The 25,092-nt window shown below is 35.6% G+C and overlaps 1 long non-coding RNA gene across 4 annotated transcripts; it reads right to left on the bottom strand.

Annotated features, from left to right (window-relative positions):
* Positions 1-17,052: 17,052 nt before the first annotated feature.
* LOC147509618 (uncharacterized) lies at positions 17,053-18,111 on the bottom strand. Of its 4 annotated transcripts, none has more exons than XR_015216592.1 (4): positions 17,688-18,111; positions 17,448-17,546; positions 17,296-17,354; positions 17,053-17,106 (listed from the first exon to the last, which is right to left on the bottom strand). It is a non-coding gene; the product is annotated as an uncharacterized LOC147509618 (long non-coding RNA). The 4 variants fall into 4 exon arrangements; XR_015216589.1 differs by having other exon boundaries at positions 17,055-17,106; positions 17,292-17,354; XR_015216591.1 differs by having other exon boundaries at positions 17,055-17,149.
* Between the last annotated feature and the right edge of the window lie 6,981 nt (positions 18,112-25,092).

Genomic DNA, 25,092 nt, shown 5'->3' with positions numbered 1-25,092 from the left:
ATAGTATTTGTTCTTAGAAACTTAAGTTAATACGTATGCAATAGTTTTTACATCTTTTCATGAGCATTCATGCATTGACTGTATATAGCAGTAAGTTTCTGGGACCCACGGTTAGACAACTTAATTTCCATATCCTGTGAGAATCTAACCAAAAAGCCTCAACATGTGTGATATATGAGTAATGACACAAAGGAGTAGCTTTTCTGAATAGAGAGATTCACGCGTCAACTTACTTGATCACTACCCGAATCCTAGGCGAGAATTTAGGCCTTCTTTAGATCGACATAACCAAAAATCCATACCTGTACAAATTTTACCGCTAGTCACCCCATTGAACCCTTTAGCAAGCCTTTCATTTTCACCAAAAAGTCTTTACCCATCTATTAACCACAAATAAATAAGCCCACCTAGATGATGAGTATGAGAAATAGGATGAAGTGTGGAAAAATGAAGAGAAAAACTTGTCACAAATCAAAATCAGATACTTGCTTCAGAAAGAAAAGAAAAATATAAATATAAATATGTTTCCAAAAATCAAAAGAAAAATCAAAGTTAGAACTTTCCCTAAAATCAAATCAAAAGGGAATATAAAAAGCTTAAAAGAGCTAAGTATGGAAACTCATGTTAGAAGTAGGAAAGAAAATAAGGATTTCTCTAGGGTAAATATCTCGAAGACCTTATTCTCTCATACTTATCATTTTTTAATTTTCCATTCCATTTTCTTCTACACTACCACCTAAGCCCCATAACACCTAATAAAGACATCTAGCTCAATTAGGAGTAGGATGGTGTGATAATAAGTAGTAGATGTGAATTCTCGACCTCGGCTCCTCGACTGTCCTTAAGTATGTGAGGAAACGTGTGCCCACCGCACACTGGAGTTAGCAAAACTTGAGTGGAAAAATATGAGAGGATTTGTGTTTCGACACATACCTGTGAGAACCTACTTAAGGACGCTATCCAAAGGATCCAGAAACGGCCATGTTTATACACTTCATTGTAAAGCCCACTGCATGCATGCTCACATGTAGATGTTTTGATTATTGTATGTATATTAACTTGAATTTCGAAGGAATTAATCCTCATTCCCCCGCTAGTGAGATGTATAGATATTTGAGATTAATTAATGGAACAAGCCTTTGTTACTGAGTCGCTGTAGTATAGATGAAGTTTCTGAGTATCTTCTCTAGAAAACTCTCACGAGGCTATAACTCGTCCACTAGGGAACTCCTAATGGTTTAAGACCTTGTTGCATACGGTCAAAGCAACCGCACTCTACGAAATGAGACTTAGCTTAGGACAACACATTTTTTGCCACTTATCATTTTAATGTCTCTTCTTTGCTTGAGGACAAGCAAAGTGTTGTGTGGGGGTGGTGTGATAAGCACCAAAAACTGTAATATTAAACCCCGTAGAGACATAGCATTTTGGTTAATTATGTGTTTAATTAATCATGAAATAATTATATTTTCGTACTTTTGCAGGTTTTCGCAGTTAACGTGAATATGATGATTAAACCTGCATCAAAGCATGAGAATACTGTGCATACTTGAAGTCTTCCCACTCAGCCCCAGGGAAGCCCAACAAAACCAGTGCAGAACGGGATCACGTGCAAAGAAGCAGCAAACTTCCGAAGCTCATATCTTTCAACCCTGGACTCCTATTTTAGCAAGTGAACTGCCAGAACGACCAGGGCGACGAGCTCTATGCAAAGACAAAAAGTTGTAAAAATGTAAACATCCTGGGTCGCCATTGGACACAGCATGTGGAACCACTCTGCGAGCTCACAAAAAGTGATGAGTCATCATGCATAAACAAGTGGAAAGTTATGGACACTCTTGGACACCTTGTACACTAGGTAAAAATAAGACTTTTTTGATGGGCAGAACCCATCAAAAAATAGTATTTTTGACTGACATTGCCTGTCGTAAGGCTCGTCAAAAAATTCGCAGTCGTTTTTTTTCTTGACGGTTAGTTACCGTCAATAATTTTAAATTTATTTGACGGGTGGTGAACGTCATTAATAAATAGAATTGTTGATGGACTATAACCGTCAAACTTTTCTATTTCACTAGTCAAATTTATCCAATTTTAATGGAATTTGGGATGCAAATTTGAAAATTATTGATGGTATGCTACGTCAATTTTTTGTATACATAAATTTTCTTGACGGTCTATATCCGTCGTTTTTCTGAGCATTAATGTTTTTTAAAAAAAAAATTCTTATAATCTAAATTTCATATCCATTTTTCCTGCAAAAATTAAACCATCCAACTCAAATCAACATTCTACCAAAATACAATAGATACGGGAGTAGATTCTTTCATCAAAACACACATGTGATTATCTAAAACACCAAAATATTGTAGCAAATTACTTTACATGAGTTTTAGTATACTCCATAATCCATATACAACCATACATCATGTGTATGCAAAACCAACTAGGTTGCACAAAAAAAGTTAAACTACTAAAATGCACAAAAAAGAGTTCACCAACTCACATCAAATTGGCTCCACAAAAGGTATGGGCCATATGATTGTATCTCCAATTGAAATGTCGTCAAATGTTTCTTCCCCAACATATAACTTCGGTTGTGTGATCAAAGATACCGCAATTGTTATGTTATACGAAATCGGCAGATGGTACATCATTAGACACGTTTCCAAGTGCAACATTCTTTTCCGAAGTTCTTTAAAAGGCATCGTGTGGATGGTGGAACATATGACACTTCATCAAGAACACGTGATTGTCTTCTTACCTACAAGATACAACATCACGGTATAAATTAATACAAGTATACAAGTTCAACTCTCAATGAAAGCACAACAATATTTAAATTTAAATACTCAATTTAAATTGGCTTATTAGCTCAATTGGTTATAGCAACATCCATTCTCTCTCTACCGAACGGATGCTTAGAATATCTGATCACGCAATTCCATTCCTTTCTTCACCGACTGGATGCTTAGATGTTATATAGTGCACAACATTCAGGATAGAATCACCAATATATCATATTTTGATTACCATTGTTCGCAATTATGGAAAACTATAGACATGTAACCAAGATATAAGTGGCTTAAAAAGGTAAAATACCAACACTGTTCCTGCTTGATATGGGCTGACATTATGACAACTAGGGTACAACAACTATTGGATGGTGCTCTGAGCAAGAAAAGAAAAGAAAAATAAGATGCAGACTACAACAATGTGCAAGACGTCAGCAACATATCAGTTCGGACTAACAGACCTAGTACTCCCTACATGTACATTGCCTCATTCACATTTTCTTAGTCCATCTAACGTCTCTACAGATGCCAAAGCCTCTTCTAAAACCATAGGAGCTACTCAACCCTAAATGTCAGTTGCATTCAACCATAGGAAACTATTTAAACACGACTTCTCCTGGAGAGTCTCGCTCTGAAAAAGAAGGTTTTAATGAATCCGAAGAAAAGAGCACATTATGGCCATGATCGGCTAAAGATCACAGCCATCTCACGAATTGGATTCGAACCAATCAAGCTACTTACCCTTTAGTAGATCGTGAGCAGGTCTGTCATCTAAGGGTTCATCAGCACCAGTGTTTTCATTCTCCCAAGTTGGAAGTACTACTTTGTCAGCGTCTCTTCCGTCTCAGCCAGTGTTTGGTACCCCAAACCCAGCTGTCCCGTTTGGTTCAAACCTTCAAAGTACTAATAAGATGAATATTGAGGATAACATGGTAGAGGACACAGTCCAAGCATCTAATCCTGCACTTTCTAAGAACTTCTTTTCAGTAAAAATGAGACACTGAACTTCTTTCATTTCAGTAAAAATCGATAACGCCTCAATAAATCTCTTGTTCTCAACAAAGTACTAAGAAGTGTACAATAACTAATAGTATCGGGAACAACACCAACTTCTCTCATTTCATAAAGAAGTTGTGTCGCTTCACGAAAAAGCTTAGCTTTATCAAACACATTAATCATAGAATTATAAGCAACTAAATTAGGAGTAATACCAGCATTCTTCAATCTCATAGATATAGATATTGCTTTACTATAAACACAAAGTTTAAGCGATTTCTAGATGCCCATAAAATAAGACCTATAAAAAAAATCAGCACAACTATACGCCATAAGCTGTTATGTTAATGTCACAACTAAGTTGGCCATGCACTAGTTTTATATTTCCAGATGCATGCACATATAGACCAACCAAATTGGGGTTTGTAAGTCAATCTAGTAAGATCAAGTTGTACCAAACGGGGGTTTGTAACCAGGGTAAATATAGTCTGATCTAGTTGTAAAAGCCTTTCCCGATAAAACCTTCTATCTGACAACAAGCACCTCTGCATGCCCTATATATACATGATGCTAAGAAAGGTAAAGAAGAGAGCAGGTGATAAGAGCCCAAAACTGTAGTTTTAACCCCTTAATAATCATACTGTTAGACCAATTATGTGAATAATAAGTAAGAGTTAATACTGATTACGTGTTTTTATGCATTTCAGGCTTCAAAGTCCATTATGTGCAGAAATGTGCCACTTTAGCGAGATAAAGGAGCAAAAGTCAGCAGAACTTCCGAATGCCATATCTTTGGACTCAGACCTCGGAATTGGGCCTACCTTATGTCAAAACGACCGTCTCGGAAAGAGCTTTGCAATGGTCCAAACCTTGACCCAATAAGAGGAGCAGAAGTGGACGAAAAATATGTGGAAGCCAACTGCAGCTGAAGAGGCCTTTTTGGACTGAAAGAATTGGGTTTTGGGCCTGATTCTCTGGCCCAAAACATGGCTCCAAGCCCATGCACGATTTTTGGATCTGAAAGTATAAAAACAAAAGCTGAGATCTTTGTTAATGGTAGATAGTTAATGGTAGCTAGTTAAGACCTAAATTAATATATAGAATTCTAGATCTAGTTTTAGATTAAAGTAATTAGTTTTTATTCTTGTTTTAAATTTAGTATTGAATGATTGTTCTCCCTTGAATTAGATAATAAAATAGTTGTTCTTGATTCAATTTTGATTTGTCAATTACAATTGTTAGATCTAATTTCATTTATTACTTGTTATTCAATGCTTAGTTATTAATTAGATTTTGTTATTGTTTAATTTAGATTAGTTAAATTTTATAAAGTTAGAATCTTTATATTATGTTTAGTTTAGATTCAATGGGAAATGATGTTTTGATGACTCAAGGCTAAAACCTCCATTAGAGGGGTTGATGAAGCCTTGATGAAGACTTAGTTGTTTAGTATAGAATTGGTTGTAGAATCTATTCCACTCTAGAAGGTCGTGTTTAAGCCATGAGAATGGGTGGACGACCTCACATGCTAGTTAGTATCCCAGTAGAAATGCCATGAACACTAGGGATTAGACTTCGAAATTCTTACCGCGGAAAACGTAAGAATCGAGATACGACAATCTATACTAGGTTATTAAGTTGGATTCGAGGTGGATTCAATTCCCCTCAATCCTTTATCTAGATTCAAACAATCGTTATTTCCGTAGCTTTGTAGATTAACTTTAGTTTATATTTTATCTTGTTACTTATTATATCTCGTTAGTTAAATTAACGCGTCTTGTTAGCATAACATTTCGTAAAGCTCTCATTGACTTAAGACTGAGTTCTTAGACTTAGAAGACAATCCATGCTAGGGAACTAGGAGTGGAACGAACTTCTTACTCCACTTAGTGCAATTCGCATCGAGAGTAGAAGCTTTGATAATTGAGTGTAAAAAGATAGTTTTAGTTTACTTACGGATTGAATTCATCGTTCATTTCGTAGGTAGACTGTTCATTTTATAGTTATCAAATGGCGCCGCTGCCATCTTAGTTGCACTTTAGCATTGTTATCTTTGTAGAAGTAGTCATTTTTAAGTCCCATTAAACCCACCCACCCTTGTTTGATTCATACTGTGGTTGTCCATTTTCGAGTGAAAAAAAAAAAAAAATTGGTGAAAATTACACCGGCCTTGTAGCTCCTCATTGAGCGACCGACCAGCTAAGTTCTTGGAATTTCGTCTACACCTGGCGGCGGCGCCATACAAAAGCGACCCACGCCAAACACTGGAACTTCGACTTCACACTGGCGCGACCAGCCCCATTTGGGCCCGCGACCATACTAAAACACGTAATCTGAAAATTACTCGGGCTTGGCCCGGTGTTAAAATTTCCGGATTTCCACAGGTTTGATTCGAACTTTGATCTTTCATATTTTTTGTTCTAACCTGCTATATATACACGAACAAAGCGTAAACAAGGCGCTATTCATAAGCTTAAGCAAGGCCTTGATCAGGTATTCCTTTCTTCCATACCTCGCATTTCCGGTTAGAGGTTTTCTACTAGTATATCGAGAATTGTTTGGAGTGTTGCATGTTTAGTTAAGCTCAACTTAGTCTTGCATGAGATTAAGGTGCAGTCGAACAAAAACAACAAACGTAATTACACGACAACAAACAAGTCTATCTAGTACACCACCCCCGACACCTCTAACTACTATCACACACACCATACGACATAATGGTGAAGAAAGAGAGACTCCTCTCTCCGACTTTTACAAAGCCTTGGCGATAGCCCTAAATCTTGCATCGTTCTAGCGGACCCGATTAGGGATTTTTGAATCCCCAAACATATTTAATTTGTTACCCGTTTTCATGGGTTAGACCATGAAAAACCTTATCGGCTACATCGTAGGATTGAACAAGTCCTTACAACATTCCATCATCCTACGGTAGGTCGCGGAACAAATTAAACCGAGGGTATTCCCTTTCACATTAGCCCGATAAAGGCGGCGTCTTGGTTAACGCCCAAAGCGCTATTTCGTGGACTCGTGGGCTAAACTTGTTGTTGTTTATGGAACATTTTACCCACCCCTAAAGACGGATGAGATGCTTTCCAAGATTCATTTTTCCGACAAAATCCGCATGAATCATTTTACGAGGCTTGGAATCGTTTCACCGATCGCTTATAGAGTGTCCACACCCTAACCTAGCAAAAGACACGTTAGTTCGTGCCTTTTTCAAAGGACTTCAACATCACCATAAAGAAGTCCTTGACATAATGAATGGGGGTAGTTTTCTAAGTAAAGGAGCCTCGGAGGCTTACAAATTTTTAGAAGAACAAACTAAACGCAATAACAATTTGGGGGTGATGATATCCCCCGCTCCGCTAGTTCGTCCTCCACAGTTAAGGCTACCAGTATGTTTGAGGTTAAATCAGATCCTGAGCTTAAAACTCTAATTGAATCCCTCACAAAAAAGGTTGAAGCTATTTCTGTGCAACAAAAGCATATCCCCGTCATGAATGTAAATTCAAATCCATGTAGTTTCTGTTGGAGTCCTGAGCATCCTGACTCCCACTGTCCTATAGCCTATGAACATTCTTGTTCCATTAATAGTGAACCTAACGCCCTTGGAGACAAAATCCCAACTTCGGTTGGAGAAATAACCAACAAGTCACACCTTCGGGTACAATAATCAATATGTTAGGCCAACACACGGTTATAACCAAGCTCCACCGGGACAAGGGCGAGTCGGGGTAATTATAATAATTATAACAACCAAAGCGCCAACCTAGACAAGGTCAAGCACAAGGTCAATGTAGTTATAATAATTATAATGCTAATAGAGGTATCGTTCGGGTAAATAATAACTATCACAATCCGCCCATAAATAATCAACGAGATAATTCTAGTCACACCACCGTCACTACTACACCCACACAACCGATCGTCTTGACACCTTTATACAAGTGAGCCAACAACTTTTCCAAACCATGGCTCAATCTAACCAACACATTCTACCAATCTGTTAATAATTTAAACCAACGGTTAGCCCAAGAAAAGCCCAACCAAAGGCTTGTTTCCGGGCCAAGCGATACCCAACCCTAGAACGACAAACCACAAACGCCTTTGGGGTAAACGATAATACTAGTGCGAAACTACAACCGTAGGTGAGCTAAATGCCATCACCACTCTCCGTTCTGGAAGAGTGGTTGATAACAAAGTAACTATGCCTATAGTTACCCCATCAGTACTCCCTACACCGGATATCGAACTAGATACCGAAATAGAAACTGAAGAACCTACCACTGTAGAGGTACCAGTTAAACCACAACCTAAGAAACAGAAAGCCAAGGTTACACATCAAGTCGAGCCATACACTAAATATAGAGCAAAACCACCGTTCCCTCAGAAATTAGCCATGCTAACCAGGGATACTAACTTTGAGGAGATTAGGAACGTTTTCAAAAATCTAACGATAAACCTTCCTTTTCTCGAAGCTATAAAAAAGCTACCTAACCACGCTAAGTTTCTTAAGGAGTTGTGCACTACTAGGCGTAAGACCAACATACCTAAAGACGCCTTTCTAACTGAACAGTTCCCAACTTTATCCGAAAATAATGGAATTGTTAAGTACAAGGACCACGGTCGATCCCATCTTAATGCACCTTAGGAGATTCTCACACGACGACGACTTACTAGACACGGGGGCTAGTGTTAACTTACTCCCATTTTATTTGTATAAACAAATAGGTCTAGAGGAGATGCAACCTACTAAAAATGACATTGCAATTAGCCGATCGGTCTATTAAGTATCCTAAGGGTGTGGTTGAAAACGTCTTTGGTTAAAGTCCAAAATTTTTACTACCCACCGACCGTTGTCCTGAACACGAAGTCACTAACGACTCTGTACCTATCATTTTAGGGCCCCTCTTGGCAGCTCTGCCAACGCCGGCTCATAAACCGCCCAGCGATGGTTCGATGTCCTTGTCCTTTGGCCATCTTTACGTTGAGGTAAATGTTTTCAAAGCGAGGACCGCGATATCCCGATTCATCGACAAATGGAGAGGTTAGCATGATCGAGAGCTTAGCTCAAGATTACTTCAAAAACATGTTTCCGGAGAAACAGATTAACAAATTTCTTTCCTTCGGAAATTCCGACTTTAACAATGACTCCACGGTACTAGACCAAATCGAAGAAGAATTCCTGCAACTCTTTTTGCCTTTGCTTCTTTACCACTTCAGCGAGTCCCCCTTGCCAACAACCATTCATCCCTTGATGCTATGACGGAAGACGAATTTTTCAATCTCTATCCTAGTGATCCTTTTGACCCACCTATTGAGGAATGTCTTGCATATATCAAGATTTCTGATGATATGGACTTGAGAGCTTAGCGAGAATCATTCACCTTCCCTCACCAATATTCCCCACCCTCCACCTTTTCAAAGGAACCTCGAGTTTGCACTTTCGATCCTTTAGTTTCTCCCAATGCTTCATGATTGTTTAAATCCACCAAGTAAACAAATACTTCCCAAGGATAAACCACTTGACACCTTCATTTTCAGACTTGAGACAGTCCCCTAACTACACCATGAATGAGTTTTGTGCTAAACCCACATCCTCATTTTTCCATGCTTTCCCTCTAAAACTTATCCCAATCCACCATATCTTCCACAACCATTCACTTTTCCACACTTATTCACTAGGACACCCTCTCATTCAAAGATGAAACATAAGGTGCCCTTTCGGTTATGTTATAGGTCTATCCGACTTCACTTTCATTCCACTAGGTTTAGCGTCGTAGGAAATCTTGGTGCTTGATTGTGTTTGGATATGTTTTCTGTGATATTTATTTATGGAACGATCCACAACTATTTAGGTTGTTGATATATGATAAACTGCATATTCATACATATGTTTAGATAAAGTCTCGAGTATCCGACTATAAACGACTCAATTTTTGTGTTTGGTGCATTTCCTTTCATTTCCATATATTGGTGAATGCACCATTCAGGTAACCGGGCCCTCCATATGGAGTGTGTGGCTGTAAGTACCGGATCCTAAGTCCACTTTTCACATAATTCACGTTTTCCACTCTTGCATGTTTTCTCGGTTTTTGAGTCATGTTTCTCTATGGTGTGAATTATGTCTTTCCTGCTTATTGTTTTCCTTTATATTAAACCTAATTCATAAAAAGTAAAAAAGTTTAAAGATATACAAATAGTAATCTAGCAAGTCTAGGGAATCTGACTTTAAAATACCCACGTTTTAAAACAAATTTTTACAAACCTGTTTTCAAAAATTTGTTTGGGGGTGGGGTGTTGGTTTTTCCATTCTTGATCACTTAAATTCCTATTCTTACCCCCACCGCTCCTTGAAGAGCAGCTAGATTTCTTCTTGTTTGTTGTTTTGATATAGTTTTTTTTATTATATTTAGTAGATAGGATGTTACGTTGTTAAATTCCGTAGTTAATTTTGACTTTTGTAGTGAAATGTTGTTTGAATGACAATATTAATATAATGTCGTTATTTTCATTGTCGTGATTGTTTAATGTGATCCCACCTTCCCAAATTGTTTGGGGGTGGTGTTATCTATTCCAAATGATTTTATATAAACTTCATTTATTCTACACTCACAACCCACACTACACCTAACTTCCATCACTCACCTTACACTCCCACGTTTCCCACGTTTCGTCTCATTTTTTCAATTTTCAGCAACTCCGAACTCCGCTTTCAAGCGCTCAGATATTTTTGTTCTGAAATTTAGTCGAGCGACCGCCCTCATCTGAAGCGCCACCATCCCTCATACCGAAGCCGCCAAGACGCCTTCTCTTTCTCGCGCAGCTGGTTTTAAATTTTCAGAGGGTCATTCCAGGATTTTTGTGGGACTGATCAAAGAGATTTTGAGATGACATCTCCTACATTGATACCAGAACAGTCTTTCGAAGATTTGTTTCAAAGCACTACTTATGGTGCTTGGTTTCGCGAGGTGATCACACACGTAGGCTAGGAACCGCTTATGGGTCTTGCTAGCAATTGTTCTTGGACTTGCCATGCCCGCCTGAAATACAAGACCCATGATGCTATTGGGTAGATAATATGCATGTCCGGAGATAAGGTAAGTTTTTAATTCCATTTAGTGTCTGCTTATGTCCCAAGCAATTTAATTCTCTTAACCCCATAATGAGTGGAACTCTTATTAAGTTGTGTCAGTTTTTTATTTCCTATATTAGTATGTTCTAACCTTGTTTTGCAGATGTTCCAGAATTTCACGCGTTTCCATGGTATTTTTCTACCCTATTTATTTAAATGCTTTGAGGACAAAGCATGCTTCTTGTTTGGGGGGGCATAGAAACACGTGTAATTAAGACATCTGTTAGGATATAGATATATATAATATGCACTTGTTTTCTAGTTAAATTTCAAAAATTCAAAAATATAAATAAATAAGTTATGCTATACACTTAGAAATATTGGTATTGTTTTCTTTCTCTATGCTCTTAACAATCTAGAAGTCTCACATAGCTTTTGCATCAGAATAATTGTTAGAAACTTAGGTTAATATGTAGGTAATAATCTTTGTATCTATCTATAAATATATTACATTAGTATCTATGATTGTTAGCGATGAAGTTTCAAATCTAGGCTAGAGTACTTATTCTACAAATCCTGTGAGAATATAGCCTAAAGCCTTATATGAGCGAAACATTTGAGAAATGACACAAGGGAGAAGTAAAATCCGGATAGAGAAATCACACGTCCACTTGCTTGATCACTAAACCATATCCTAAGCGAGAATTTAGGCCCTTTTTGGATCGATATAGCTAGAAATTCTGACCTAAGTATATTTTTCGCTAGTCGCCCCACTGAGCCTTTCTTTAGCCTTTCATAAACCACAAATCCTTTACCCTGTTACAAAAACAAAAACAAAATAAAAATAAAAATAAAAATCAACCTACCCAATTTAGAATAAGTCTGAGAATAGAATGAGGAAGAAAGAAGAAGAGAAAAACCTGTGTAAACAAAAATTAGTTAGTTGCTTCAGAAAATAAAGAAAAGAAGTTTTCATCCAAAGAAAAGAAAAATAAAAATAGAAATAAAATAAAAACTCCAAAAAAAAAAATAGAATAAAAGGAGTCAAAAGCCAAAGAAAAAGAAAAAAAAATATGGCTAAGGATGGAAACAAAGTGTAGAAGCAAAAGTAAATAACAAGGTTTTCTCTAGTTACATAATATGAAGACTCTATTATCTCATACTTGTCCTTTTTGAATATCCATTTCCTTCCTTCTTAAACCATCTCCTAATCCCCGAAACACCTAATAAAGACCTCTAGCTCAATTAGGAATAGGTTAGTGTGATAGTAAGTGGCAGATGTGTTTGATCGACTCCGAACTCTGTGTGTCATTGAGATTGTAAGGTAAAGTGTGCCCACTGTACAATTTGGAGTAGCTTAAACTTGAGTGGAAAAATCAGAGTGTTGTTTCTTGACTATTATTGTGAGAACCTACTTAAAGACGCTATTCCGAGTTCTCAGAAACAAACCTGCTAAACATTTTATAGATTATTATGTGTATGTGTTATTGTAGATGATAGATTATTATGCATATATTAAATTAGGTTTCTGACTTGGTTATTCTTATTCAATTGCTAGAGAGATGTATAGATAGTTGAGCATGAATAAGGAAACAATAGTTTTATTTTCTTAGTCGTTGTAGTATAGATGAAGTTTGTGAGTACCTTCCATTGGAAAACTCTCACGAGGCTATAACTTCGTCCCACTAGGGAATTCCTAGTGGTTTAAGGCCTTGTTGCATATGGTCAATGCAATCGCGCTTTCAGCCCAAACGAGTAGTTAGAACTCCATTTTTGGTCACTTATTCTAATTTCTCATCTTTGCTTGAGGACAAGTAAAATGTTTGTTTGGGGTGGTTTGATAAGAGCCCAAAACTGTAGTTTTAACCCCTTAATAATCATACTGTTAGACCAATTATGTGAATAATAAGTAAGAGTTAATACTGATTACGTGTTTTATGCATTTCAGGCTTCAAAGTCCATTATGTGCGTAAATGTGCCACTTTAGCGAGATAAAGGAGCAAAAGTCAGCAGAACTTCCGAATGCCATATCTTTGGACTCAGACCTCGGAATTGGGCCTACCTTATGTCAAAACGACCGGCTCTGAAAGAGCTTTGCAATGGTCTAAACCTTGACCCAATCAGAGGAGCAAAAGTGGACGAAAAGTCTGTGGAAGCCAACTGCAGCTGAAGAGGCCTTTTTGGACTGAAAAAATTGGGTTTTGGGCCTGATTCTCTGGCCCAAAACATGGCTCCAAGCCCATGCACGATTTTTGGATCTGAAAGTATAAAAACAAAAGCTGAGATCTTTGTTAATGGTAGATAGTTAATGGTAGCTAGTTAAGACCTAAATTTTTTTTTTTTGAAACATTTATGAGGTTTTGGCTGACCTCAACCTGTATTGATCAAACTCTTTGGTACAACTTACCTATAGCATCTTCCTCAACTATAACATTAAGCTCATACATAAGAGGAGGAATACTTACAACCGTTACTCCAGGATTTATAGTTCCATCCCAAGTTGTACTAGACTTAGCCATCAAATCTGCCGCTCGTTTTCCTCCCTATACACATGAGACACACTAACCGACTCACACTGGTTCATCATTAGCCTCCGGATGCCTTCCATCTGTATCTAGACAAGTACCAAGGGCTTATCTCCTTTCTGTTTATAACTTGACTGCCCTTAGTGAATCGATTCTACCTGAATCTTTTTACAATTAACACCTAGAGCTGCGGAAGACCACCAATTCCTTTTTAGCTCTTGGGTTATCACCGATCTTAAGTTCACTTGGCCCATGTATAAGAGAATAGGAGTCCCCTCATGGTTCCTCAAGATACCACCATATCCAGCTCTTTCTTCAGTCACCGAACCATCCGAATTCACCTTGACAAACCCAAAGGTGGTTTTGGTCCATCTGAACTTTCTCTCACCACTTGCCTTATAGTGATCTCAATCCCAAGTCTCATAATCGATTCCTTGTGTCATTTGGAGAAGAGTCATCAGTGAACTTGATTAAGACCTAAATTAATATATAGAATTCTAGATCTAGTTTTAGATTAAAGTAATTAGTTTTTATTCTTGTTTTAAATTTAGTATTGAATGATTGTTCTCCCTTGAATTAGATAATAAAATAGTTGTTCTTGATTCAATTTCGATTTGTCAATTACAATTGTTAGATCTAATTTCATTTATTACTTGTTATGCAATGCTTAGTTATTAATTAGATTTTGTTATTGTTTAATTTAGATTAGTTAAATTTCATAAAGTTAGAATCTTTATATTATGTTTAGTTTAGATTCAATGGGAAATGATGTTTTGATGACTCAAGGCTAAAACCTCCATTAGAGGGGTTGATGAAGCCTTGATGAAGACTTAGTTGTTTAGTATAGAATTGGTTGTAGAATCTATTCCACTCTAGAAGGTCGTGTTTCGCCATGAGAATGGGTGGACGACCTCACATGCTAGTTAGTATCCGGTAGAAATGCCATGAACACTAGGGATTAGACTCGAAATTCTTGCTGTGAAAACGTAAGAATCGAGATACGACAATCTATACTAGGTTATTAAGTTGGATTCGAGGTGGATTCAATTCCCCTCTAATCCTTTATCTAGATTCAAACAATCGTATTTCCGTAGCTTTGTAGATTAACTTTAGTTTATATTTTATCTTGTTACTTATTATATCTCATTAGTTAAATTAACGCGTCTTGTTAGCATAACATTTCGTAAAGCTCTCATTGACTTAAGACTGAGTTCTTAGACTTAGAAGACAATCCATGCTAGGGAACTAGGAGTGGAACGAACTTCTTACTCCACTTAGTGCAATTCGCATCGAGAGTAGAAGCTTTGATAATTGAGTGTAAAAAGATAGTTTTAGTTTACTTACGGATTGAATTCATCGTTCATTTCGTAGGTAGACTATTCATTTTACAGTTATCAGCAGGGTAACATGTAATCGTTCCGTAGACTTGCATGAATTAATGAGACTGTTCCCCTTCCTTGGTTTTGTCTGTAATTGTTCAAGCAGTCAAGAGGTGGGGTTAAAATGTAATCCAACTAGATCTCAAAAGGAGCTCAAATTACAATCTTAAAAAACCACCTCGACTTCATGAAACCCAAGTCTGACCGGACTCAACAGCCCTCCACCTCACCATTACAGAAACAAAAATACAAGAACACGAACACAGACAAGAAACATGAAAATACAGATCCATGCTAATAAGCCTACAGACTAGAATGATGCAATGCCCTTGTTTTAATTTCTTTAATAACATCCAACCCCTCTGCTAGCTACTTAAGCAATAAACATGCAGTGTCTTCATTCTGCCCATCTCATTCAAAAGAACTTTAACACAAATCTTAGAGGCTTTAGAGCATTTCAATTGCAGCTCCATAAAGCCCAAGCTAATTTCAAATTTGAGCACTTGTTCAGTAGTTAACTTTGACATTTACTAGAAATTAACAGTCAGAAATAACCTCCAATGGCTCCAGATAACCGACACAGAACATGCCCACTAAATAACTACAATTATTTTCCTTGAAACGGTCATAAGTTACACTCAACGTCTAAGTTTTGTCTAGTTCTAACATCACTGAATCACTAACAAGTACCACTGAATATGGTAAACCTTTGATTTCTCTTACAGAACCCGTTGGATTTGTATTATACAAAAGATTTTATGCATTTGCAGGATTTTGGCCGTGAAACGACTATAACTATAACATGGCTTTAAAACAGCTTCATTTAAAATCACAGCAATAAAAAGAAATAAAACAAAGAATACACAATATTTAAAAGTTAACATATGAGGATTGAAGCTATGTAAATTGAAGTTATGAAAATAAGAGGTAACAGAGAGACTACATACTGCATTGGTAACAGAGATTCCGAAAGTCCGGCGGATCAACATATAAGAAACTCACCTTTGCGATTTACTTAGACTGAAACCACAAGAACCACCTATTCAAGAGATGTAAAACAAAAGTAAATAAACTAAAATATAATCTTAGGCATCAGTATTTCATCAAATAGCAAAAAGAAATATGAAGTAATGACAAACTTAACGCAAACCTCAGATCAAAAAACTATTCAACCTCGTCATTTATCAATTTTGCCCTCAGATTGTCTTGCTTGTTGGCTACTCTATACACTAGCCCTCAAAAGGAATCAGATTTACTTAGACAATAGAGAGTCGTATCACGTATGTACCACATAAAAGGTTGGTAGTTGGTACAGAGTGCCCTAAGCAAGAATGATAGATTAAATTAGATTCTTGGGTTGTGAATTTGACTAGGATACCACCAATTCAACAGTAATTGCTAATAAGGTTGATTTGTAATCAATATTTAGCAATCAAAGTAACATACCCTACAATATTCACATATAATGGTACAGTTGACATAAATAATCACTATGTAAAACTTGTATTAGTTGTATTAGTTGTATGAACTTATTGACGATGTGATCTTTGGTTTGTAAAAGCATTTATACGATCACTACCTACACCTTGCCTTATTTACCAATAGCTAAATAAAATTAAAAGAATGCATGCTGGATTGGGACACTCAACAGCTTGACTCCCTTCAAGCCATTTGATTAAAGGCATAGTATTAGTAACTGTTAAAAGAGTTACACCTTACAAACCCTACAAATTGCAATAGACCAATAAAACCCTGAGATAGAATTGTGGAACCCAACCATATCATATATACTTCTAATCAAAAGAAATTGTTATATCTAGTTATCTCCCATACAATTTTTGGCATTTTGCATATGCTTCTAGAGTAATATATAATAGATATAGAAAGACTAAACTATAGACTCACCGTTGACGGTAACGCTTATCTATATCAGTTAGACCATGATATTTCTCTGGCAATGGTAGCAAAGATTTTGTGAGATTGCAAATGACCTTACACAAAACAGAAAGCACCCCCGAAAGAGAATAACAAAAGCAACTTCAATCCAAAGATTGTGCAACGAAAGAGCAACACGGTAATCGTCATGGTCATTCGAAATAAAAATCTATAAGAAACACTTCATGAAATTCATGCTCAAAAACCAAACAAGAATATGTATAGTGGTTGCTTCTGAAAATTACCAGGAACCACCAAAAACTACAAAATTACACAGACACTAATTAGCACACATTTATAACTACTTAGAAATATACTCCAATTAGCATAAGCTAAAACTCTAAAACAATGATGTTTCATATGGAAATACCTCGTGCTACAACATCTTCTCTCCGCTTTAGTTCCTTAATGCCATTTAAAAAATGCAACCAACAGATTAATTTTTAACTGAAGGCAAAGACAATCACAAAAAATGAAAAGTTAATACTCTTCTATGTATGGCATCAACTACTTAGTCTAATGTAGCACATAGATATCCAAGGTCGACATGCACATGCTTATACAAATCTAAAGCAAAAGCAAAAGATACCTACTCCCTTTTCTTCAATTCAGCCTGCTTGAATTGGAGTTCCTTCTCCTTCTTTTTGATATCCTAATTCAAAACAAGTACCATATGATGAGTTCAGGTTAAAGCTTAAATAGGGCATCCTAATAAGGTAATTTGATGTCCTGAAATTTATCTCACCTTTGAAGAATCAAGAGGAATATCAACTGTTGCACCACATTGAACGGGAGAGAGAGGTTAAAGCCTTGAGTTTGCGGCAGGAGTAACACTTCCAGGATTCTAACAATCAAACCAAAATGTTAGCTTGATACAACATAATACATCAAATGAATCTCAGAAGCAAACAAAAGGATAAAAAGTGAAAAAAACTCCAAGTCATAGTAACATATATTACTAACAATTTCAGAAATTAGACATTACCTTCAAACAAAGCAAAACCCCATGGCACCATCTACCCGAATTGAATCAAAACAAACAGATCTGAAATTCCAGTGAACTAGATACCTAGTCAGTAAAACCCCATGGTAGGTTACCTTTAATTCCGCTTCCTGCCCAGCAACACATCCAGTAATCCCCAATCTTTAATTGCATGATAAAAGCTTGTACATCACCTTCAACTTGTAATGGGTAGAATCATGTTTGGATAAGAGAAACAAAGCCTTCTAACCCCTTTCCCGTTTAGTAAATTCTAAGAATTAAAATTGAAAATGTAGAGATGAAATTATTAGCTTTCGCAGAATTTGTTGTATATGACGGCGAGTTTTGGTTTTGACCAAATAAAACTGAAAGAGAGAAAATTGGAAAAGAGCGAAAATTTGGGGGGAAGGTATTCGTGGAAAGAGAGAAAATTGGCAAAGAGCTTAAAATTTTGAGGGGAAGCTATTCATGGCTTTAGGTTGGGATTTCGGGGAATTTTTTGACAAGCTTGGTCGGTCAATTTTTTGTTTGACGGTTATGGACCATCAATTTCATAAAAAACCCGTCAACTATATTCTTGACGATTAGTACCCATCAGTTCCTACCCGGGCGAGTCAAAAACCATATTTTCACCTAGTGGTAAAACAAGATAAGACAATAAATTAAATGCATGACTAGACTTTTGATTAGAAAAGGTGTGCTAAAAATTTGGATGATTTGTGAAGAAAAAAAGACAAGCTTGTAGTAAAGGTGGGAAGGCTTCACGTGAGAGGACTTGATATATCTTTTGGGATGTTGGAGAATAGGAGGGGATTCCATTTTTGCATTCCATTTTCCCTATTTTACATTTCATGCATTGTATTTTTCTCTTTTAAGTTTTCGTACTAGTGTTGATACATGAAGTTTTTAACTTCTAATAAGATTTGTTTTCTTCAAGTAAATTTCCAGTTCTTGCTTTGCTTCTTCTTTACTTTTTCATTTCATACAACAAAGACATCAAATCCATCTAAGGACTATGAGCTAAAACCCTCTTAAGGGGAAGGTTAATGATGCTCATGTGAGGATCAGGCTGCGTTTTAGTAGTCCAAAATTACTACTTAGGAAAATAGGTTTTGTTGTATATCCGATCCCAAAATGACTGAGTCTGATCAAGTTTGGAATGCTGATACTCCAGATCAGTCTCGTGCGAGACCCAGTTAACACTAGGTCAAGTCTCGTGCGTGATCCTATGGTAGATGTCAGCCCGCTAATTTGCCCAGCTGGTGTATAATTGAACCAGGAGTTTAAATGATATTCCAGAGATGGAATGTCAATTCAACCCTTCATGCTAGCAAGATAAACTCAGAGATGAGTACATCTTACTAGGGATATCAAATTCATCCAAGGACTATGAGCTAAAACCCTCCCAAGGGGAGGGTTAATGATGCTCATGTGAGGATTAGGCTGCATTTTAGTAGTCTAGAATCACTACTTAGGAAAGTAGGTTTTGTTGTACATCCGATCCCAAAATGACTGAGTCTGATCAAGTTTGGAGTGCTGATACTCCAGATCAGTCTCGTGCAAGACCCAGTTAACACTAGATCAAGTCTCGTGCGCGATCCTATGGTAGCCGTCAGCCCACTAGTTTGCCCAGCTAGTGTATAATTGAACCAGGAGTTTAAATAATATTGCAGAGATGGAATGTCAATTCAACCCCTCATGATAGCAAGATAAACTCAAAGATGAGTATATCTTACTATGGATTGATACTCGTCGCCGTTTCGGATTTGTCTATGAGCTTGAGATGGATTAGAGATGTAGTGATAAGGAATCTAACCTTGTAACTGATCTTGTATGATTATGATTGACCCTCTTCCTGTATCTCTCTCTATCTAGTTTACTAAGAAATTAATCTATGTAGTTTTACGTTAACTTGCATTCCAAGTTTTAATTGAGAATATCTTTAGCAACATATCAAATAACCAAAAATCCTACTCACTAATTTCCTTGAAGTTGTAAATTCCAGTTGTGAACTTTAGCCTAGTCCTAAGGTTTGGATGATCCCTTACTCGATCTATGCTATCGACCCACGTGAGTAAGGTAACTTGACTAGTCGAACGTTTTACGGACTTTGGACTCAAAAATAACAAACCTATAAAAAGTCTGATTATTAGCGAACAAAGGGACTAATTCCCAAACAAAGAATTAAAAAATAAAATAAAAATAAGAGTTTTTCTCTTGGCCGATCAGGAACAATCCTAGTTGGTAGCTCCATAATGGTATCATTTGTTTTAACATACACTTCACAAGCTAAAATTCTACAGCCATAGTACAAGTTCCTCAACAAAGTGTTATGTACTCTAAATTGCAAAGACAACAAAATAATAGCCTTTCAATTCTTGTCCTTAACAATAGAACATTAGCAATATAGGATCTTGGTGGATTCGAACCACCATATCTTTGGATAACCACAAAAGTGCTCTACCATTTGAGCTAATGATCCAATCCTTGAGAATGTGTTTATCGATACTTTATAAAAACCAGTTTACTCCCTCACGCCAATTACCATTAGAAACCCAACAACAAAACGTAAAACCAAATTCAAGTTCAGCTTCACTACATCATGCCCATTAACTTACCCATCACTCCTGAATCCTGGTATTGAAATTCAAGACACCATATGCCGCAAAAAAAATTTAACTACAAAATAAAATTACTAACAACAAAATTTGCTAGGAGAAATAAGTTTCAGAAATATGAAATCAAAGTCAACATACCCATACCTTTACCTCTACTTTCAATTTTCATCTCTACTTCAATTAACTTCAAACAAAAAAATTTAAAACAAAAACAAAATAGGTTCTCATATTATAATAGATTGAGCTTTCCATGGAAGCTAGTAACAAAAGAGAGAGAGAGAGTAGGTTCTCCTATTATAATAGATTGAGCTTTCCATGGAAGCTAGTAACAAAAGATGGAGAGAGAGAGAGAGAGAGGTTTTTCAGTTTTAGGATTGACTAAATCTCGTGGGATATCTTGTGAGGTTTTCTCCGTTAGTTATTATCTTAAGTAGCTAATTTTTAGAGAGGGAATATATATATATATATATATATATATATATATATATATATATATATATATATATATATATATATATATATATATATATATATATATAAGGTAGTTTTGAAATCTCTAATTTCTGTATGCAAACAAAAACATTTGGTCAGGATTGTGCGTAATGAAAGTTTTTTTTGTGTCTTCTGCACAGAAAACATACTGCAATCCCCCCCCCTCACACACACACACACAATCTGTCATATATAAAACTCTAGAAAACTTATCAACTATTGCAACAAAATACTAGATAGAAACTGAAAAATCAAAAGTATTAAGTGCCTTGGTTTAGTCACCAGATTTGGTGGGTTCTAAATGATATCAATAAGCACCCAAAGAGTGGTGAATTTCCATCATTACTACAAATTAGAGAATCGTGTCATGAGATTTGTTTGAAGAGTTGAAAATATGAAACAAGAAAATTAAAGAAGAGGCATAATATAACAAAGAAAAAAAAACACAAGTGTTCTCAAAACCCTAAGTTTCAATTTCGAAAACAAAACTTTCAATCAAATCAAAGTAGCTAATAAACTAAATCATTGTTCTTGAACAAAAATAGGAAAAAGAAAAAAAGTGATGTGCAATTTCGAAGGTGGGAGATGACGACGTCGGCCCAAAACCATTAAAGTTGAAGGCGCATTCTAAAGTAGCTAAATCGTCTACACTTGAATCTCTTAAATCATGTCAAAAGACTCCGTCACACGTAAAATGACCTCTAAACTTGTGTGTTTTTTCCTTTGTGTGTTTTTGATAATTTGATGGTTGGTGTATGGGTATTCTAAGGCTTCATGAATTTGAACCAATTTGTGATACTTTCTTCTTCATTCATTTCAACTGTTGTGACTGATAAGCACCCAACATTTAGCCCAATTATGTTTATAATAAAAATAAGAGTTAGTACTGTTTACGTGTTTTTGTATATTTCAGGTCTTGAAGCTGTTTATGTGCTTAAAGATGTCATTTTGCATGGAAAATGAGTCAAGATGATTTCTAGAAGAGTTCTATGTTTAAATCCCAAGAATCAAGAAGAAAAAGCATTTTCAAGCTTAGTCAAAGCTAGGAAGTCAAAGTCAATTCGGGTAGAAAAAAGACAAAAAGTCATTAGAACTTCAAAAGAGCGTATCTTTGGACTTGGGCCTCGGAATTGGTCCTACTTTATGTCAAAACGATCGCCTCTCAGAATAAGCTTTCCAATGGATCTAGACTTGCCCCATTCAGATCTGTAAAAGTGGACGAAAAGGGCACTGAAGTAATTTCCAAAGAAATATGACCTCTTTAAACTTAACCTAGTGAACTTTGGGCTCACATTAGAAGCCCAAAGTATCTCTTTTGGCCCATGTACGAAAATATAACCCTAACCCTCTCCTATATAAAGAGGGTTAAGGCTAAACCTAACTTGGCTACTCCCCATTAGTTTAGTTGTAATTAAGGTTTTCTCTCTCTCTCCCTCTTTAGTTTAGTTTAGGGTTAATTAATTAGTTTGTAGTGTAGCCTCCATTAAACCTTATTAAATAAAGCTTTTAGTTAATTTCAATTATTGTCTTTACTTTATTATGTCTTATTATTATTATTATTTAGTTAGTATGATTCCAATGACACAAGGCTAAACCTCCATTAGATGGGGTTTATGAAGCCATGTGAGGATGATTGTTAGTAGTTTGGTTGTTGTTTAGAATAGAGTTTCAAGTTCATTGTTGTGAGTGTTTAGAGATAAACCTCATAATGATGAACTAGAGATTAGAAACCCCATCAAAGAGATTTGTTAGGTGCTAATATCTCATACTAGTGTAACAATGACAATAGAGATGTTGGCTGTTAACTAGGGATCAAAACAATCGATTTGATGACTAAACTAATAGCCAATCGAATCGTGTGGTGAATTAACCATCTCTATATCTTTTTCTCATCTTTAAATCACTATTTTAATATCTTAAATTTACTGTTTTCATAGCCTAAGAATTACTCTATCATTAGTGCAATAGTTAGTTTAGTCTAAATTCGTGTCAAGTAAGTGCAAGCAAGAGTAGATCGAAAATGATTACTCCTACATATCAACACATGTTTAGAGAGTAGAATATTAATTGATTAGCATGATTTAATACTGTAGAAACACTTATTTTTACACTATCAAATATTAGTTATCAGTTACTGGTAACAATTTTGCAACTCTTCATTTCATTTGTTTTGAGTAGAAACACAAATTTTTTTTTTTTTTTGGCTCCTCTTCATGTTGTTTCTCTATTGATGTGTAAATTCTTAACTATGATTTGGGTTTTAACGTCTATAGTTACATAGCTTAAATTGTTATCGTGAAGATGATGTATTTAATACAACTGCAATGGAACATTCTTCTAATTCTCGAAGTGAATATTTAAACAAATAGCCTAAGATTGGAATTTATATGTTGAAAGACATCTAGGTACCCCTTTAATCGCAATGCTTAAAAAATGGGTGTGATTTAGACAACCCTAGCGAGTTTAATTTAGGCCAAGAGTCGCCAAATTATAGTTATGAGTATCTGAAGTTGTAGTAGTGATGTGCTTCAAAAGATAATGAATGAGGTTCACCATAAATTGTTTAGAGCTTGAATATTTGGGAGTTTTAAAAGGAAGGAAGGTATATTCTTTTAGTTTAGCATTTGTATAGTTTAAATCTATTGTATGGAAGAAGTTTGAAGAGACTAAGTTGTTTAAATGATTGGAAACATAACTTGAAAGAAATGAATGATTGATTGAAAGAAGAACAATAAAGAAAATAAATTATTGATTGATTAAAGAACAAAAAATAAATGACTAGAATGAAAATGAAGAACAAAAAGTAAATGACTTGAATGAAAATGACTAGAAAATAAATCATACATGACACTTGAATAAGTCTAGGTGCATTCTCTCTCCCTAACTTTTGGTTATTATACCCCTACTTTACGCAAATGACTAATTTGCCCTTTTCCATTACATTTGAGACACTTCACCCTTTGCTTTATGCTTTTGCATTTTTCCTTTTGCTTTTTTATTTCTTCTTGATCAAGATAGGTTTTAGAGAAAACCTTCTTTTGTGTTAAGGACATCTATCTCTGGTCTTCTGAGTTGAGGACTTGACTTTCAGCTCTTTGGTTATGAGTCCTTGACCTTTGTCCTTGACTTTGATTTTGACTTTGACTTTTTCATCACTTTTTCATAGCATATTTGAGTCATCATAATAAGTGTAATTAATGCTCTTTTTGGTGTTAGGACGCAGCTTTTATGATAAGTGGTCTGAATTTCTCTGTAACCTGAAAAAGGCAATAAGAGCTATGAGTTGTTTTTTCATTATGCGTAAGAAGGGATGTAATGCAGTAATGTAAGGGTAATAAAACATACATTTGGAAACTGATCAGTATCCAAGACAAAAATTTGATGTGGAAAACAAGATGTTCTTTTATTTGATGTAAAAATGCATAGTATTTAGAGATTGTATGATGGATGATACAATTTATATATTATGCTATGTGTATTTATTATCTTAGGCATGATACAATGTATATATTATCCCATGTCTTAAGTATGAAACTACGAACCAAAACACTTTATATACACTTTGTGAAACTACAAACCAAAACAAATGTGCTCTCGTGATGCCACTTAAGTTCCTCTTAGGCATTTTAAAGGGTGTTTTCTTATCCTAAATACTCGACCTTTATTACTCTTTAAGGTACGTGTTATAAGGCTAAAAATAGTTCTATAACAACCCCAATTTTTAAACAACATAAATTACATTATTTGAATTGAAAATAATTATTATATTATGAAGTCTAGCTTGTTCTAGAAATTGTTTGGTTGTTGTTGATTTTTCAAAGTTGTTTTATTTTAATTTATTGTTAGAACTTTTGTGGGGTATTTTAGAATCATTTTGGGCTTAAAACATTGTTAAAATGTACTCATTCATATAGGTATGGACCTTGGGTGTTTTAGACCCATTTGAGGCCCATATGTTAACTTAAAATGACTTAATAGATTGAATAAACAAAACCTCGAATTTCCTCTGTAAAAATATTTTTATTCAAAACAAAACCCTAGCCTCCATTAACAAAAAAGAAACTTGGTGATATTTTTTATTGAAATAAATAGAAGAAGAAAAAAGAGTAAGGATTGGAGAAAATGAAGTATTGATATTCAATTCATTTACAAATTCAATTTCAGGTGAGTAGACATATTTTTATCAAAAAAAAATATATAAATTGTTTTTCTGTGATTTTTATCTTGTTTGTTTCATAAATGCTTCATTATCATTTTATAAAAGTTTCATCTTTAATTATGAACGTTTGCTATTTGTT

Source organism: Coptis chinensis, chromosome 3, assembly GCF_015680905.1.
Source record: "Coptis chinensis isolate HL-2020 chromosome 3, ASM1568090v1, whole genome shotgun sequence".
Taxonomy (NCBI): Eukaryota; Viridiplantae; Streptophyta; class Magnoliopsida; order Ranunculales; family Ranunculaceae; genus Coptis; species Coptis chinensis.
This window is presented reverse-complemented; position numbering and strand designations above follow the sequence as displayed.